Source organism: Pongo pygmaeus, chromosome 13 (genome assembly GCF_028885625.2).
Source record: "Pongo pygmaeus isolate AG05252 chromosome 13, NHGRI_mPonPyg2-v2.0_pri, whole genome shotgun sequence".
Lineage (NCBI taxonomy): Eukaryota > Metazoa > Chordata > Mammalia > Primates > Hominidae > Pongo > Pongo pygmaeus.
The window spans coordinates 75937823-75956011 of record NC_072386.2 but is presented as its reverse complement, the minus strand read 5'-3'; the positions used below and the strand labels follow the sequence as shown (position 1 = coordinate 75956011).

The window sequence follows — 18189 nt, the reverse complement described above, 5'->3', positions numbered from 1 at the left end:
CACACAATCAAATGTGGACCCTGCATTTCCATCCTGCCACAGACAGAAAGGAGTAAAGAATGAGGCTAATGAATTTGTAAGTTAAGATGATGGATTGAAATCTGTAAATAATTTTATACTTATTGAAACCTGGACCAAACTTCGACACCAGAATTTGCTTTTTAAAGACGTCACATAAAATAAAGATGCTAACAGCAATAACATTTTGGAAGCTGGCAGGCAGATGGCTGTGGCATTACTGGCATGGCAGACTTGAGAAAGCTGGGAACCAGATGAGATTGCACCTCAGAATCTTCCAACAACTCTGCTACAGGCAACACGAGGAGCCACTGGAACTGGGGTGATGGGGAAGGTGGGCTAAGAGAAGGTCCTTGATAAGAAGGTGGACCTAGTGCCCGCCCACATTTCATGACTCTAGGTAAATGTCCCTGCTTCCACCTGGTGGAAATCTAAAGGTTTTTTTTTCTACAGAGAAACTAAAACAGGGTCAGGTCACCCAACTGGAGGAGTGCCAGGCCCAGCAGGGGGTGTAAATATCATACCAAAAAACAATAAATAAACCCACAGACAAACAAGGAATTGTGTGAATGTGTAAGTGCTAGATGCAAGGCCCCTAACTCAGCATTCAACATTCTCTAAAAATGAGACCCTTTGTGTACGAATGGTCTCACTTTAGAAAACTCAGTGACATGCAATTAACTCAAGTAACAAACCTGCGCGCGTACTCTCTGAAGCTAAAATAAAAGTAGAAAAAACAGGCTGGGCACGGCGGCTCACGCCTGTAATCCCAGCACTTTGGGAGGCCGAGACAGGCAGATCACCTGAGGTCAGGAGTTTGAGACCAGCCTGGCCAACATGGTGAAACCCAGTCTCTACTAAAAGTACAAAAATTAGCCGGGGGTGGTGGCAGGCGCCTGTAATCCCAGCTACTCTGGAGGCTGAGGCAGGAGAATCGCTTGAACCCAAGAGATGGAGGTTGCAGTGAGCTGAGATCACACCACTGCACTCCAGCCTGGGCAACAGAGTGATACTCAGTCTCAAAAAAAACAAAAACAAACAAAAAAAAGTAGAAAAAATAAATAAATAAAGTGCAACCTCTACCATCAGTGCAGACAAATGGAAATCTCTGGGGAATCCTACCAGCTCAGGAAAAACCTAAACATGCTCATCACATCAAGGGACCTTCCCACAAAGGGTTCACCCAAAGTCTGTGAGTCCCACCAACGCGTGCAGAGCCTCCTGCCAGCTTTTTAGCACTTCACTCTTACTGAGCAGATGACCAATGATCTCCAGACCATCAGAGGACTGCCTTTATAATGGAAGGTAGGGGCCAAAACAAACAGGGACAAAAAAGAGAGAGAGACTATGTTGGCAGAAGAAAACTTCAAAAGAACAATCAGTGTATCTTTGAGGGATAAGAGAAGATAATTTTGCACCATGAAACAAGAATGAATCACATGAAAAGGAACACTTCAGATAAAAATAGCTCTTTTTAAATCTTCTTCTTATTTATTTATTTAGAAAGGGTCTCACTCTGTTGTCCAGGCTGGCATGGAGAGGCATGATCATGGCTCACTACAGCCTCAGTCTCCAGGGCTCAGTGGATCCTCTCACCTTAGCCTCACATGTAGCTGGGACTACAGGTGCACCACTATGCCTGGCTAAGTTTTGTATTTTTTATAGAGATAGGTTTTTGCCGTGTTACCCAGGCTGGTCTCAAAATCCAGGGCTCAAGCAATCCACTCGCTTCAGCCTCCTAAAGTGTTGGGATTACAGATGTGAGCCACCACGCTCAGCCTAAAAACAGCTCTTATAAGCTAAGTGAATGAAAACAAAATAGAAAGGTTAGAAGATAAAGTAGACGAATGTGCACAATAAAAAGATGAAAAAGACAGCCTGGCAGCCTGGTGAAAAACGAGAGAGAGAGAGAGCAAAAAGACAGACAGCATTCACTGTACCCCATAGAGTTCTGCTTTGATCCACTCCTGAGATTTGATACTTGGCCATAGGGAGCAAAAATTACAGAAAATACAAAAAATATAGAGCAGTGCCGTTCCCTGACTGCGTTTTGGCTGGATTGCCATCTCTGACCCACTGTGTGGTCCTACCAGATGTCCCGACAGTGGCGCTGTTATCCCAGACTCAGTCAAAACTTTGCCCTTTGGCTTCCCCAAAGAGACGCGTGTGAACTCGCAGGAAGTGGAAGCCAGACAGGGACCTGCCTCTGTGCAGATCACAGTCCCCTGGGAGCCTGCCTCTAGCTTGGGAAACATTGCTTTCCCTTTCATCCATGGCTTGCTACTCCGTTTTCAAAAGTAAATACTGTCATGTTAGGGACATGTAAATCAATAGCAAAACTGTAGAGAATAACAACACAGTGACGTCCACAGAACTGAGAATGGGGTAGACTGTGGTTGGAGGGAAGGGATTCATGTGGAGACGGCCATCCAGAGGTCTCATGATACTGTTTTTTAACCCAGTGGTGAGTGCATTTTTAGTCTTTGCTCCTTGTCTTTTTATTCTTTAAATAACACATATACATTTTACACCCTGTTTTCATGCTCAAGACAATTAGATGTTGAGAGAAAAGTAGTACTTGTTAAGGTTTTTGAAATGCAAATGAGATTTTTAAAAAATTATTTCATGTGTTAATCCACGAGTCCAGTTTGGCTGCTTTAAGTGGCTGCTTGCGGCCCCAAGGGTCTTCACCAAGTAATCATGACCTTATATAGCCTGCTCTGCTTGTCAGGACTGAAAAGTCTGCACTATTAACGTGGAAGATACCGTGTCAGACTGGCTTAGGAAGTCCAAGCTGTAGTACAATGGCTGCACTGCAGAAGGTTTCACTTTTCCCAAATCTTTAGTAAACTCCTTCACCCCTCAGTGACAGAAATCAATGGCATGCGATTGAGTGTCCTTTAAAATTACATTCACATGCTGCAAGAGAATCTGAAAACATCTTTCTAAGGCAAATACAACCAAGCATGGATTTATTATCTTTTTGCCAAGCTGTCCTCAGCTGAGACGATCAACTGCTCAGCAGCTGAGAGGAGACTTCAGAGGGAAATCACCCCATCATGTTTGCTTTTGTAGAGAACTCAGTGACATGTTTGTTACATGAGTAAATTGTAAGCCACCTGGCAGGGCCACCAAACACTGGCTGTCATTGCAGGAGACTTATAACTGAGAGCTGAGGTTTTGTAAATTAATAGAAATAAGGTGAAAAGAAAGCTGTGGGATGTGGAAACTGACAAACTGACCCAGTGCCCAAGTATCATCAGGATTCTTTAGGGGAAAACAGGAATGTGAGCATCTCCTCTCACTCACAGGAAACAATCATTTTTAAAGTCGTGCTTTTACTTTGAGAATTGTGATAAATCTTTTCTTTTTATTTGTTGGAGTTCTATTCTATTTATTAGAATTCTGTGCTGATGCCCTGAATAGGTCAATTAGAGTGATTTGCAGGCAAGTAAAAAAAACCTCATTCCAGGAGACACTAAAAATAGGAAGCATACACCTTCAGAGCAGCTTTATTCACAATTGCAAAGAGGTGGAAGCTACTCAATCGTCTCTCCACAGATGAATGGATAAACAAACTGAAGCGTGCAACCCACAGTGGAGTATTACTCTATAACGTGGATGAACCCGGAGGACATCATACTACTAAGTGAAATAAGACAGTCCTCAAGAAACCAATACTGTATGATTCCACTAATATGAGGGTCCTAGAGTAGTCACGCTCAGAGACAGAACGCAGAATGGTGGCTGCCAGGGTTTGGGGGAAGGGAGAAGTGGGAGTTTTTCAGTGGGTATAGGGTTTCAGTTTTACAAGATGAAAGGCTTCTGGAGATGTGTTACACAATGATGCGCATGCAGTTAACACTACTGAATACTACACTTACAAATGGTTATGATGGTAAATTTTGTTATATGTTTTTACCACAATTAAAAATAAAATGTTTAAAAGGGAGATGTGACCGGGCATGTTGACTCACGCCTGTAATCCCAGCACTTTGGGAGGCCGAGGTGGGTGGATCACCTGAGGTCAAGAGTTCAAGACCAGCCTGCCCAACATGGTGAGACTCCGTCTCTACTAAACACACAAAAATTAGTTGGTTGTGGTGGCAGGTGCCTGTAATCCCAGCTACTCAGGAGACTGAGGCAGGAAAATCCCTTGAATCTGGGAGGCGGAGGTTGCAGTGAGCTGATATTGTGCCACTGCACTCCAGCCTGGGCGACAAGAGTGAAACTCCATCTCAAAAAAAGAGAGGTGTAAGTTTGCAGGAGATATCTATAGGATGCTTTTGTTTATGTAAGGTTCAAACACATGCAGAAATGACAATAGAGTATGTTATCAGGGATACATGCACATGTGAAAAATAGAAATAAAAAAGGAGGAGAATGCTAAACACAAAATTCAGGAGGGTGGTTATCCCTGGGATTAGGGAGGGAGAAAGATGGAACTGAGGATGGAGACAGAAGGCTTCAGTGGTGTTCCCGATATTCTTCATCTGGGTTTGGGGTGCACAGATCTTCATAATTATTCATTCGCCAAGAAAGAAAACATTCCCATTTAAACTCTGACAAGCTCTATAATCACTTATAATTTTTATTTTATATCTACTTTGTTTTAGAGAAGAAGAGCTCTTTTAGATCTATTTAGGCATTGGTTTTTATCACACATCTGCTGCCGTATTCAGTGCCTGCCATGACCACTACTAAATCAGTGTTATCTTTGAGATCAGCCTTGTCCAATAGAAATAGAATGCAAGTCATTGATGTGATTTTAAATCTTCCAGGCAGCCACATTAGAAAAGGTGAAAGAGGCCAGCATAATGGCTCACATCTGTAATCCCAGCGCTATAAGAGACTGAGGTGGGAGGATCACATGAGGCCAAGAGTTGGAGACCAGTCGGGCAACATAGCAAGACCCTGTCTCTACAAAAAAAAATATTTTAAAAGAGAAAAGGTGAAAGATACAGGCAAAATTAATTTTAACGCTATATTTTATTTAACTCAATGTATCTAAAATATTATCTTTATGTAATTGATATGAAAATCCCTAATGAGATACTTTTCATTCTGTTTTCATACTTCAGCACCTCTCAATTTGGACTACTCACACTGCAAGCTCTCAGTAACCACATTTGGCTGGTGGCTACCATATTGGATGGTACAGATCTAGAAAGCACTTGAAACAGCAGTTAAACTCAACTTGTATACTCCATAATGTGTGTATATATAAGGTGAATGGATGGCCTTATGAACAGCTATGTCCAACTTCATGCAGATCTAGGCCATAGGAACTAGTCTTGAGGTCACTGGGCCAACATCAACTGTGAGACCAATTGATTGTGAGATGCAGCCTGCTTTTCAGAAATGTGAAAATGTGAAATTGATGCAATATGGTAGTTGCAAAGCAACTGTCTGTGAGCATGGGGACCAGTTGTTATTAGAAAAGCCTAAGAACGATGTAGCCAGATGGTGCTGGAAGCCTGCAAGAAAGTGAATCTGGACTCTGAATGTTAGATTCAGGCGATGTGGCTTGCTAAATGCAGTTTTGTCACCTGTTAGATGGCTAGAGCCTGGTGGATCACAGTTAAGGGTCTGAGAGGCTGAGGCAGGAGAATCGCTTGAATCTGGGAGGCAGAGGTTGCGGTGAGCTGAGATCGCACCATTGCACTCCAGCCTGGGCATCAAGAGTGAAACTCCATCTCAAAAAAAAAAAAAGAAGAAAAGAAAAAGAAAAAGAAAAAAAATTCAGGGGTTTTAGGTGCTCTATGGTCAGAACTGGGGACAGAGACCAAATATATTTCAAATTACACCACAGTTGTTTCTGTTGTAGTGAAAGGTTTATACTTGAACATCTAATTTATTCTCTATCATCACGTTGAATTCAGGAAGGAGAGAGAAAATCCCCTATGCCCACTTTCCTATCTTGAAAAATATTCTTGAGAGTAGGAATTGCTTCAAATATTGTTTCACATTCCCAAAGGGCCTGTCATGGGACTGAGTACAATAGTAACTCAATAGACACTTTCCATAGAGACTAATTTCTCCTCCAAACAGGAAGGCTGCCTGGTCTGTAACACATCACCAAAGGAACACATGCTTTCTGTAAAAAACAAATCCAAATAGTGGAAAACATTCAAAATAGTAAAGTACCAAAGCCCCCCTTTCATGCCTTCCCACTAACTCCCTTCTATTAAGATGTGGCCTGTGGGGCTGGGCATGGTGGTTCACGCCTGTAATCCCAACACTTTGGGAGGCTGAGCTGGGTGGATCACCTGAGGTCAGGAATTCGAGACCAGCCTGGACAACATGGTGAAACCCTGTCTCTACTAAAAATACAAAAATTAGCTGGGCATGGTGGTGGGTACTTGTAATCCCAGCTACTCAGGAGACTCAGGCAGGAGAATCACTTGAACCTGGGAGGTGGAAGTTGCAGTGAGCCAAGATTGCACCACTGCAATCCAGCCTGGGCAACAAAGTGAGACTCCATCTAAAAAAAGTGGCGTGCGTCCTTCCAGAGGATGCTCTGTGAATTCACAACTATGCATAAATTCTCACTTGACAGACAAACATATTTTCTCTCCTACATAAAATACATATTTGGCCTCATTTTTTATATAGTGGACTCATACTGTACAATTACTGTTAGTACATGTTCAGCATTTTTAATTAATAAGTTTCTAATTGATAAATTATAAGCTATACATGGCAGCCAGAGTGCTGCTTTAAGAATAAATGTAAGTTAGAAAAACAAAACAAAACAAAGCTGTGCCAACTACTCAGCTCAGCCTGATGCACAAAGTCTTGTGGCAGCAGAAAAAAAAAAAAAGAGTGTAAGCCAGATCCTGTCTTCCTTTGAGCCTGTGAAGCCTCCTCAGTTCCCTCTCTGCAAGGCTCTAAGAAGACAGGGCTCTCTTCCTTTCCCCTCCTCTCTCCCTCTTTCCTGTTTCTCTTGCAAGCTGCTCTTCCTCCAGCACATGGCCTTTGCCCCGGCTGGTCCTTCTGCCTGGAAGATTCTTCCTGTTTTTCTCAGGGCTCAGTGTCACCTCTACAGGCTTTGGCTCAAATGTTACGTTCCCAGTGAGGTCAACACAACCACCCTATTTAAAGTTGCAGCCCTCAATCACCACACTCACAATCCCCTTTACCCTAATCTCTCTGATAACCTTCATTGCACTTAATGGCTTTCAAACTTACGAATTCACTTATCTTATGTATGATGTTCTTTAAGTTCCCCCTTGCTAGCCTGTAAACTCCACAAGAGGCCGGGCATGGTGGCTCACGCCTGTAATCCCAGGACTTTGGGAGGCCAAGAGGGGAGGATCACTTGAGGCCAGGAGTTCAAGACCAGCCTGACCAACATGGTGAAGTCCTGTCTCTACTAAAAATAGAAAAATTAGCCAGACCTGGTCGTGGGCACCTGTAATCCCAGCTGCTTGGGAGGCTGAGGCAGGAACATCGCTTGAACCCAGGAGGTGGAGGTTGCATGAGCCGAGATCTTGCTGCTGTATTCCAGCCTGGACAACAGAGCGAGACTCCATCTCCAGAAAAAAGAAAAGAAATGTGAGACTTTTCCTATAAAAATTTGTCTATGTAAGCCATCAGGGAGTTTGGTTCTTAAGCATGAGAATCGCCCAAGTCTCCTTGCTTGACATCCTGTAATACATGCCTCACTTTCTCTTGCTACAATCATGATTTCAGTGTTTGGCTTTGCTGTGCTCGGCACAGACCCAAGTTCAGTTTGATAACAATCTCCCTCCCACAACCGAAGCTATTCTTAGCACCCTAAAATAGATGGGGATCTCCCACCTGGAGAAAAGAAGATGAGTATCTACCAGGCAGGCCAGCTCCGGGCAGCACCTGGAACATGCAGCCCCAGTTCTCTCCTGGCATCTCTTGCTCATGCCCAGGCAGAAGGGCCTAGGGTGTGCTAAATGACAGGGCTGAAGTGGAAATTGGAACACGTTCTTGTAAAAATAGTATAAGGCAGCACTCATGATGAACAGAGGTATATATACTAGGTAAGTTGGTGGATTTTCCATCATTAGTAAGAAAAGCAGAGAGGGGGCTGTCTCTATAAGCATAGAAAAAATAAGCTCAATATATAGGTTACCTGATGAAAGCATTAATATGAGAAGGCAGAGGAGAGGGGGTAGGGGCACAAAAGAAAAGCAAATTAGGGCCGGGCACGGTGGCTCACGCCTGTGATCCCAGCACTTTGGGAGGCTGAGGCGGGCGCATCATGAGGTCAGGAGCTCAAGACCAGCCTGGCCAATATGATGAAACCCCATCTCTATTAAAAACACAAAAATTAGCCAGGAGTGGCAGCGTGCATCTACAGTCCTAGCTACTTGGGAGGCTGAGGTAGAAGAATCGCTTGAACCCGGGAGGTGGAGGTTGCAGTGAGCCGAGGTCACACCACTGCACTTTAGCCTGGGCAACAGAGGGAGACTCCATCTCTAAAAAAAAAAAAAAAAAAAAAAAAAAGGAGAAAAAAAGAAAGAAAAAGAAAAGAAAAGCAAATTAGTGTGGGTGCGGTGGCTCACACATGTAATCCCAGCACTTTGGGAGGCTGAGGCGGGTGGATCACTTGAGGTCAGGAGTTTAAGACCAGCCTGGCCAACATGGTGAAACCCCATCTCTACTAAAAATACAAACATTAGCCAGGCATGGTAGTGTGTACCTGTAGTCCCAGCTACGTGAGAGGCTGAGGTGGGAGAATCGCTTGAACCCAGGAGGGCAGAGGTTACAGTGAGCCGAGATAGCGCCACTGCACTCCAGCCTGGGTGACAGAGCAAGACTCTGTTGCCAAAAAAAAAAAAAAAAAAAAAAAAGGAAAAGAAGAAAGCAAATTAAATTGCACTGAAAAATGCATGTGTGACAAGATCATATTTATCCACTATAGCATAATATATAAAACTGTGGGTTCTGATGTCAAACTACCGGTTTCATCTCAGATTCGCCACTTATAAGCTCTTTTATGCTAGGAAAGGTGTGCTTACCCTGTCTGTGTTTCAGTTTCTTCAAATGTAAATTGGGGATTATAATTGTACATGTGTCACAAAGTTGTTGAGTGGATCAAATGAGATAATATATTTAAGTTCTTAGAACCATATGATTATAAAGGCATATAGTAAATATTCACAGAATATCAGCTAGTATTCATAGCTCTTAGTAATGGTCAGTATCATCGAGTTTGTGTGCATCGGTGCCTTCATTATCTATAAGACACATAATGCTCAGGGCACTGAACTGCTCCACCATCGGGGTGTCTTACCCTGAGTGGTGCTGGGTGCATCCTGGAAAATTCTAACAGCCCAGATTCCCTTTTATACATACCAGGAAGGCCCTTCTGTTAACACAGTTTTCCTTCAAGTAGATCACAATGGAACTGACTAGATTTTTGTTTCCTTTTAAAAACAGCTTTATTTAGGTATAATTTACATAAGATAAATCTCACTCTTTTTAGCATACAATTCAGTGATTTTTAGTAAATTCACAGAGTTGTTCAACCAACAATCTAACTTCAGAACTTTTCTGTCAGCCCCAAAAGAAGCTTGGTGCCCATTGGCACTCACTTCCCGTTACCCCTCCAGCCCCAGGCAGGTTGTAAGGGTTTGCTGCTGAGTCCCAGTCCAGCCATCCAGGCCCTTCAGGGAGTGCAATAAGCCACCTTATTTGGACTCCTCTAAACTATAACTCCTCAGTGAAACATTATAAACAATCTCCTATGATGTGTAATTTCTACAGACAGCTGCCTTCATCCATTTCTTTTTTTTCTTGCTGCTGATTGGAAAATGTGTCTTTTTTAATTGCAAAAGTAATAAATCTTCATTGTAAAATACATAAAAGTGCAAAGAATTGTAAGAAAGAAAACACAAATTTCTCATAATCTTACCGCTAGATGGAACTGTTAACATTTTTAAGTGAATCATGTATGATTTTTTTTTTTTTTTTTTAACAGAGTCTCATTCTGTCGCCAGGCTGGAGTGCAGTGGCGCAATCTCAGTTTACCGCAACCTCCGCCTCCCGGGTTCAAGTGATTCCTTTGTCTCAGCCTCCTGAGTAGCTGGGACTACAGGCATGCGCCGCCACGCCTGGCTAATTTTTTGTATTTTAGTAGAGATGGGGTTTCACCATGTTAGCCAGGATGGTCTCAATCTCCTGACCTCGAGATCAGCCCTCCTCGGCCTCCCAAAGTGGTGGGATTACAGGCATGAGCCACCCAGCCCATATATGATTTTTTTTTTTACAGAAATAGAATTATATTATAGATACCTTCTTATAATCTGTTTTTGTTTAGTATAAATATTATTTTAAAAATTTCCTGTCATTAAACATTTCTGTACAGTTTTGTAATTTCTCTAAATTTGTTCAATTATGAGCTCATCATTGGACATTTTTTCTTATTTTTTTCTATTATACATAATACCTTCTTCACATCTCTGGAGATCTATTTCAGCACGCATCTCTGCCATTTGTTATACTAACTTCTCTCATTCAACTTGGAATTACTTCTTTACTTACTATGCTAATTCATGAAAGAAAAATTTAAAGATACAAGGAAAGTAAAAGTTCCACTGTAACCCAAACTCTTAGGGACTACTGTTTGGGCAGTCCCACTCTTGGGGTATGTCATTCTCTATTTTAAAATGAATATATAAGCCTTCACTATAGATGTATTTTAAACAAAAACAAGATCATATTCCAGGTATTTTGAAAATTTCCAGCTTTCTGTTATTGGTATCTAACTTAACTCCACTGTAGTATGAAAACAGACGTTGTATGATTTTCTATTCCTTTAAATTAATTCATGTGTGTTTTATGGCCCGGAGTCTGGTGAATGTCCCATGTGGACTTGATCTTGAGAAGAATGTGTAATCTGCCATTGCTGGATGAAGTAGTAGTCTATAGATGTCAATTATATCCAGTTGATTGATGGGACCGTTCAGTTCAATTGTGTCCTTACTGATATTCTGCCTGCTGGATCTGTCCATTTTCGATAGAGGGGTATTAAAGTCTCCAACTATAATAGTGGATCCATCTATTTTCTTCTTGTACTTCTATCAGTTTTTGCCTCCCATGGTTTGTTTTGGGTTTTTTGTTTTGTTTTGTTTTTTGGTTTTTGGTCAGAGTCTCTCTCTGTCACCCAGTTTGGAGTGCAGTGGTGTGATCTCCACTCACTGCAACCTCTGCCTCCAGGGTTCAAGCTATTCTCCTGCCTCAGCCTCCCGAGTAGCTGGGACTAACTACAGGTGCCTGCCACCACACCTGGCTAATTTTTTTATGTTTTTAGTAGAGACGGGGTTTCACCATGTTGGCCAGGCTGCTCTCGAACTCCTGACCTCAGGTGATCTGCCCGCCTCGGCCTCCCAAAATACTGGGATTACAGGCACGAGCCACCATGCCTGGCTTGCCTCACATGTTTTGACACTTTGTTGTTAGGTGCATACATGTTACAAATTGTTATGTATTGACCCCTTTATCATTATGTAAAGCCCCTCCTCATCTCTGATAAATTTCCTTGCTCTGAAGTCTGCTCTGTCTGAAATCAATATAGCTCCTGTATTCTTTTGAGGATAATATCTCTTTCTCTATCTCTTTACTTTTGATCTATGACAGTTCTTATACTTAAAGTGTGTTTCTGGCCAGGTACAGTGGCACACACATGTAGTCCCACCTACCTGGGAGGCTGAGGCAGGAGCATTGCTTAAGCCTAGGAGTTTGAAACCAGCCTGGGCAACATAGACCCCATCTCATTTAAAAAAGTAAATAACAGTGTGTTTCTTGTAGACAACATATAATTAATTGGGTCTTCTTTTTGGTCCACTCTGACACTCTCTGTTTCTAATTAGTGTATTTAGACCATTGACATTAAAAGTGATCGTGATGAGTTTGTATTAATATTTACCAAATGTTTTACTGTTTTTTTATTTGTTGCCCTTGTTCCTTGTTTCTGTTTTTGTCTTCCACACTTTCTGCCTCTTGTAGTTTTAATTGACCATTTTATATGATTCAATTTTTCTCCTTTCTTAGCATATCAATTATATTTTTTTTTTACTTTTTAGTGGTTGCCCTAGAGTTTGCAGTATATGTTTACAACTAACCCAAGACCACTTTCAAATTACACTACACCTTGCAGGCAGTGTGAGTACCTTATGATAACAAAATACTCCTAATTATTTCCTCTTGTTCTCTGTGTCATTGTTGTCATTTGTTTCATTTTATAATAAGCTATAATTGTTTGAATACATTCTTGCCATTATATTTTGTTTTGTTTTGTTTTTTATTTGGAGACAGGGTCTCCCAATGTTGCCCAGGCTGGCCTCAAACTCCTAGGTTCAAATGATCCTCCTGCCTCAGCCTCCCAAAGTGCTGGGATTACAGGCATGAGCCACCTAGTCCAGCCTGCTATTATTATTTTGAACAAACTGTTATCTTTTCATCAATTAAGAATAAGAAAAATAAACATTTTTATTTTAATCTTCATTTACTCCTTCTCTAATACTTTTCCTTATTTAGATCTGAGTTTCTTACCTACATAATTATCCTTCTCTCTGAAGAACTTCTTTAACATTTCTTGCAAGACAGGTCTACTGGCAACACATTCCCTAAATGTTTGTTTGCCTGAAAAAGTACCTCCATTTTTCTTTTTTCTTTTTTTTTTTTTTTTGAGATGGAGTCTCGCCCTGTCACCCAGGCTGGAGTGCAATGGCGTGATATCAGCTCACTGCAACCTCCGCCTCCTGGGTTCAAGCGATTCTCCTGCCTCAGCCACCTGAGTAGCTGGGATTACAGATGCACGCCACTAAGCTGGCTAACTTTTTGTATTTTTAGTTGAGACACGGTTTCACCATGTTGACCAGGCTGGTCTCGAACTCCTGACCTCGTGATCCGCCCACCTCAGCCTCTCAAAATGCTGGGATTACAGGCGTGAGACACCACTCCTGGCCCTCTCTCTCTTTTGCTTTTGAAGGATAATTTCACAGAATACAGAATTCTAGGTTGGTGGGTTTTTTTCTCTCAACACTTTAACCATTTCATTCCATTCTCTGCTTCTTTGCATGCTTTTTGAGGAGAAGGAAGAGGTAATTCTTATCTTTGCTATGTATAGCAAATAATTACTTTTAATCTTCCTGTGGCTTCTTTCAAGATTTCTTTTCTTTATCTTTGGTTTTCTGCAGTATGAATATGATATACCTATGTGAAGTTTTTTGTTTTGGGGGGGTTTATGCATTTAACCTATTTGATGATCTCTGAGCTTCTTGGATCTGTGGCTTGGTGTACAACATTAATTTGGGGAAATTTTAAATCATTATTGCTTCAAATATTGCTTCTGTTTCTTTCTTCTGCTGGTATTCTCATTATGTATATGTTATACCTTTTGTAATTGTCCCACAATTCTTGGATATTCTGTTACCATTTATTTTCCAGTGTTTTTCTCTCTCTCTCTCTTTTTTTTTTTTTTTTTTTGAGATGGAGTCTTGCTCTGTCACCCAGGCTAGAGTGCAGTGGCGCGATCTTGGCTCAGTGCAACCTCCGCCTCCCGGGTTCAAGCAATTCTCCTGCCTCAGCCTCCCGAGTAGCACATGCCACCACGCCTGGCTAATTTTTGTATTTTTAGTAGAGCTGGGGTTTCACCATGTTGGTCAGGCTGGTCTTGAACTCCTGACCTCGTGATCCACCCGCCTCGGCCTCCCAAAGTGCTGGTATTACAGGCATGAGCCACCGCACCCAGACTTTTTTCTCTTGACTTTTCAGGTTTGGAATGTTCTGTTGAGATATCCTCAAGCTCAGACATTCTGTCCTCAGCCATAGCCAGTCTACTAATGAGCCCATTAATGACATTCTGCATTTCTCTGACAGTGTTTCTGACCTTTAGCATTTCTTTTTGATTCTTTCTTAGAATTCTCATCTTCTGCTTATATTACCTGTCTATTCTTGCATGCTGTCTACGTTTCCCATGAGAGTCCTTAGTACATTAATCATGGTTGTTTTACATTCACAGTCTGGTAATTCCAGCATCCCTGCCACATCTGAATCTAGTTCTGATGCTTGCCCTGTCTCTTCAGACTCTATTTTTTGCCTTATAATCTTTTGTTGAAAGCCGAACATGATTCCTGTACTGGCTCTTCTGGAGGTTTCTGCCCTGTTCTCGAGGAGCTTCCTACTTCAGTAAGCTGCAATTCCCTATATTTGCCTGTCTGTTTCTTCAATTTTAGGTCAGCAATTTGCCCTGTGACCTTACTTCTCTGCCAGATCTAAGAACAGTTGCTGGTACTTCCAAGCTGCTTGCATGCCAGAGGAGAATCCACACTAGAAGTCCCGTTGCCCATATTTCAGCTGGGTTGTCTTTTAATTGTTGATTTCTAAGTGTTCTTTGTACATCTGTATACAAGTTCCTTGTCAGACGTATGATTTGTAAATATTTTCTCTCATTCTGTGATTGGTCTTTTCACTATTTTCACTAAAGCACAAAAGTTTTTAATTGTGATGAAGTCCAACTTATTTATTCTCTTCTTCTGTAGCTTATGCTTTCGTGTTATACCCAAGAAACCATTGTTTAACCCAGAGTCACAAAAATTTACCCTTATGTTTTATTCTAGGAGTTTTATAGTTTCAGCTCTCATACTTAGTTCTGTAATCCATTTTAGGTTCATTTTGTGTAAGGATAGAGGTAGGGGTCTAACATCATTCTTCTATGTGTGGATATTTAATTGTCCCAGCACCATTTATTGAAAAGACTATTTTCCTCCATTGAATTATTATGGCAACTTTGTCAGAAAATCGATTCACCATAATTGGGTTCTCTTTAAATAATTTTTAGCCTTTATTTCATTTCCTGTTATTTATGTTTCCCTTTTATATGACACAATAGCTATTCAACATTGTGATTCTCTCCATTTCAGCTTCAGTTCTACTATGTTTTTATTTAGATTGTCATAAAAGAGAAGGAAGGACACTCTGTCTGACTAAATGGGAAATCAGAGTGAGCACAGGCTCAAAGAAAGAATGCACAGAAGCGCAGATTGTTTCAGAAAAAAATGAGCCCAGCTGGCTAAAGTATATAGAGAACATTTATGGCATTGCGGTAGCATTGAAATATGGTTATTATTATTATTTTTTTTTTGAGACAGAGTCTCACTCTTTCGCCAGGCTGGAGTGCAGTGGCTTGATCTCAGCTCACTGCAACTTCTGCCTCCCGGGTTCAAGCGGTTCTCCCGCCTCAGCCTCCCGAGTAGCTGGGACTACAGAGATGCACCACCACGCCCAGCTAATTTTTATATTTTTAGTAAAGATGGGGTTTCACCAAGTTGGCCAGGATGGTCTTGATCTCTTGACCTTGTAATCTACCCGCCTCAGCCCCCCAAAGTGCTAGGATTACAGGCGCGAGTCACCACACCCGGCCGAAATATGATATTTTTAAATGATAGAAAAGTGTCAGAAGCAGATTGTGAATAGTCTCTGTAAGTCTGGTCAAGAAATTTATAAATTGGACGGGCACAGTGGCTCACGCCTGTAATCCCAGCACTTTAGGAGGCCAGGGCAGGTGGATCACCTGAGGTCAGGAGTTTGAGACCAGCCTGGCCAACATGGCAAAATCCTGTCTCTACCAAAAATACAAAAATTATCCAGACATGGTGGCACATCCCTGTAATCCCAGCTACTCAGGAGGCTGAGGCAGGAGAATTGCTTGAACCCAGGAGACGGAGGTTGCAGTGAGCCGAGACTGCGCCACTGCACTCCATCCTGGGTGACAGAACCAGACTCTGTCTCAAAAAAGAAAAAAGAAAAGTGAGGACTGTAAAAACTACACTAGAATTGATAATTAAGAAGTCACTATTGTTTTTAAGAATTCAATTTTAGTTCATCAGCCAGGTGGAAGCTAAATGTCATTATACTGAAGATTACATGATGAAAATATAAATATAGTAAGTTCAGAGGTAAAGAAGAGACAAGGGTCCAGGGTTAGTGGTAGGATCCCAATCAAGAGAAGTTGCATTATTACCCCAAGTGGAAAAAATTTTACATATTTGCAAAGAAAGGAAGGAGCCATTGGGGAACATGAGACTGAAGATAAGAGAATGATAGGAAGCAAGAAGGAAGAAAAGAGGAGTTGTTGTTGGAAGGGAAGGGAGGATAACTGAGGGGAAATATTCCACAAGAGTTATGAGGAGGGGCCTGGCGCAATGGTGCAAGCTTGTAATCCCAGCACTTTGGGAGGCTGAGGTGGGCGGATCACTTGAGGTCAGGAGTTTGAGACCAGCCTGGGCAACATGGCAAAACCCTGTCTCTACTAAAAATAAAAAAATTAGCCGGGTGTGGTGGTGCTTGCCTGTAGTCCCAGCTGCTTGGGAGGCTGAGGCAAGAGAATGGCTTGAACCTGGGAACTGGGGGTTGCAGTGAGCTGAGACTGTGCCACTGTACTCCAGCCTGGGTGACAGAGTGAGACTCCATCTCAAAAAAAAAAAAAAAGAAAAAGAATTATGAGGAGGATAAAATATATCACCCTGGGTGGGAGAGAGAAAAAACTAACATTAGATGAGCAGAGAGAACTTTTTTCCTTCTGATTTGGAGGAAAGGGTGAAAAGTTGGGGGTGAGTGCAAATGGAGAAGAGGATACCACCCCCGGGAGTTTCTGTGAGACGCCCTTGCTCTTCACAGTACAAGGAAAATTTACTGTAGGAATCTGTGGGAGTAACGATGAAGAGAAGTGCCACGGTCCCCTGTAAAAGCTTCACTTTACTCACACAAATCTGTAAACAGGCCATTGGCCATATTTCCATGACTTCACCAGGAACACTCTCCATGAGAGATTGGGCCAAAGGGCTGATCTAGATTTAGGCATTGACTTGGATCAAGCAAAGACTGAGGTTAAAAGTTTGCTAGTCAAGTCAACCTTTAAGTGTATAAAAGCATTTTTGGCTAGTGATCTGTTCAGCATTCGGAATCCTGACACTTCAGTGAGAGGGAAATGCACCCAACAGTAGTTTAGCAAAGAGAATGAGCAAGAATCTAAACTTATTTGTGCTCCATTCCTTGTCATCATCAATACTATTGTAATAACACGAGGACATATTTCTTAGCTGTTGCTTTGACTCCATTTATTGAGAGTTGCAAGATTGGCCATTGAAGTTGGATATTGGCACTGCTGATTAAAATTAGGAGGTGGCAGGGAGAGAGAGAGAAGAGGAGAGAGAGGCGAGAGGTTACATCTTTCCCTCCTCTGAGGGAAGGGAGGAGAATATGTATTAACCCTTGGTGATGGGAGAAGGCAGCCTTCCTATGGTGGACAACTCTGAAGCTGCCTGAAAGACAATAGCAATGGTTGACTGGAAGACATTGACAGGTTTTAGGTAAAGCACATTAGAGAAAGATTTTCCTTTGCAGAATAAATTTCCTTCCTTTGCAGGAGGAAAGCACAATCAAGTCTCATTTTAATTGCCTAGAGATAAACAGGTCTGTGGCAGGCATGCTGCACTGTATTGCTTTTCTAGTCCTTTATATCAATATAGTGACCTCAGTAGTGACAAATAGTGACAAAAATGTATTTGAGATTTTATATATATGTATATATGCATATCCATACATGTGTATATATATATCCATGTGTGTATGTGTGTGTGTGTTTGTGTGTGTATGTGTATCCATTCTGGGTTTTTCTACTTTGCTCAGGAAGGAGGAGAAACATAACTGTTTTCACTTCATCCCAAGTACCAAGTGAGTGTTTTTGGTTTATCTCAGACTCTCATCCCAGTGACCACAGCTGCCCGTCATGATACAGTGGTACCCTGTACCTAGAAATATATTTTCCATCCATACATTCTCTTACCTACCAATAAGGGTTTCACTGGAATAAATTAAGCCAAGAATGTGAAGTTTTATGGGGTTTATCTGTATTTATTGCTATATAACAGTTCATGCAAAGCTTAGTGGTTTGAAACAATAATAATTTACTCTCTGTCAAAATTTTAGAGTTGCCTTGCTCAGCTGGAAGGTAGTTCTTCTCCATCTGGGATTGGCTGAGGTTGCTTATGCTGCTGTAGTCATCTGGAGGCTCGTCTGGGGCTGGGTGAACCGAGATGGCTTTATCTACATGTCTAGTGGTCAATACTGGCTGCGGAGTCTGCATGGTCTCTCCACATAGGCAGCCAGATCTCTCTTTACATGGCGGCT

The 18189-nt window shown here is 41.8% G+C and overlaps 1 protein-coding gene across 7 annotated transcripts in view; it reads left to right on the top strand.

Annotated features, from left to right (window-relative positions):
- Positions 1 to 18189, top strand: part of C13H9orf153 (chromosome 13 C9orf153 homolog) — a 50661-nt gene that overhangs the window by 10513 nt on the left and 21959 nt on the right. For 2 of the 7 annotated variants that reach the window (XM_054502463.1, XM_054502466.1), the window contains exon 2: positions 12081 to 12159. The exons of 3 other annotated variants lie outside the window; for them this stretch is intronic. The gene's annotated coding sequence lies outside the window, so the exon portion shown is untranslated. Of the gene's footprint in view, positions 1 to 4799; positions 4970 to 5099; positions 5247 to 12080; positions 12160 to 18189 lie in introns of all 7 variants that reach the window. 2 more of the 7 variants (XR_008504680.1, XM_054502468.1) reach the window with 2 other exon arrangements.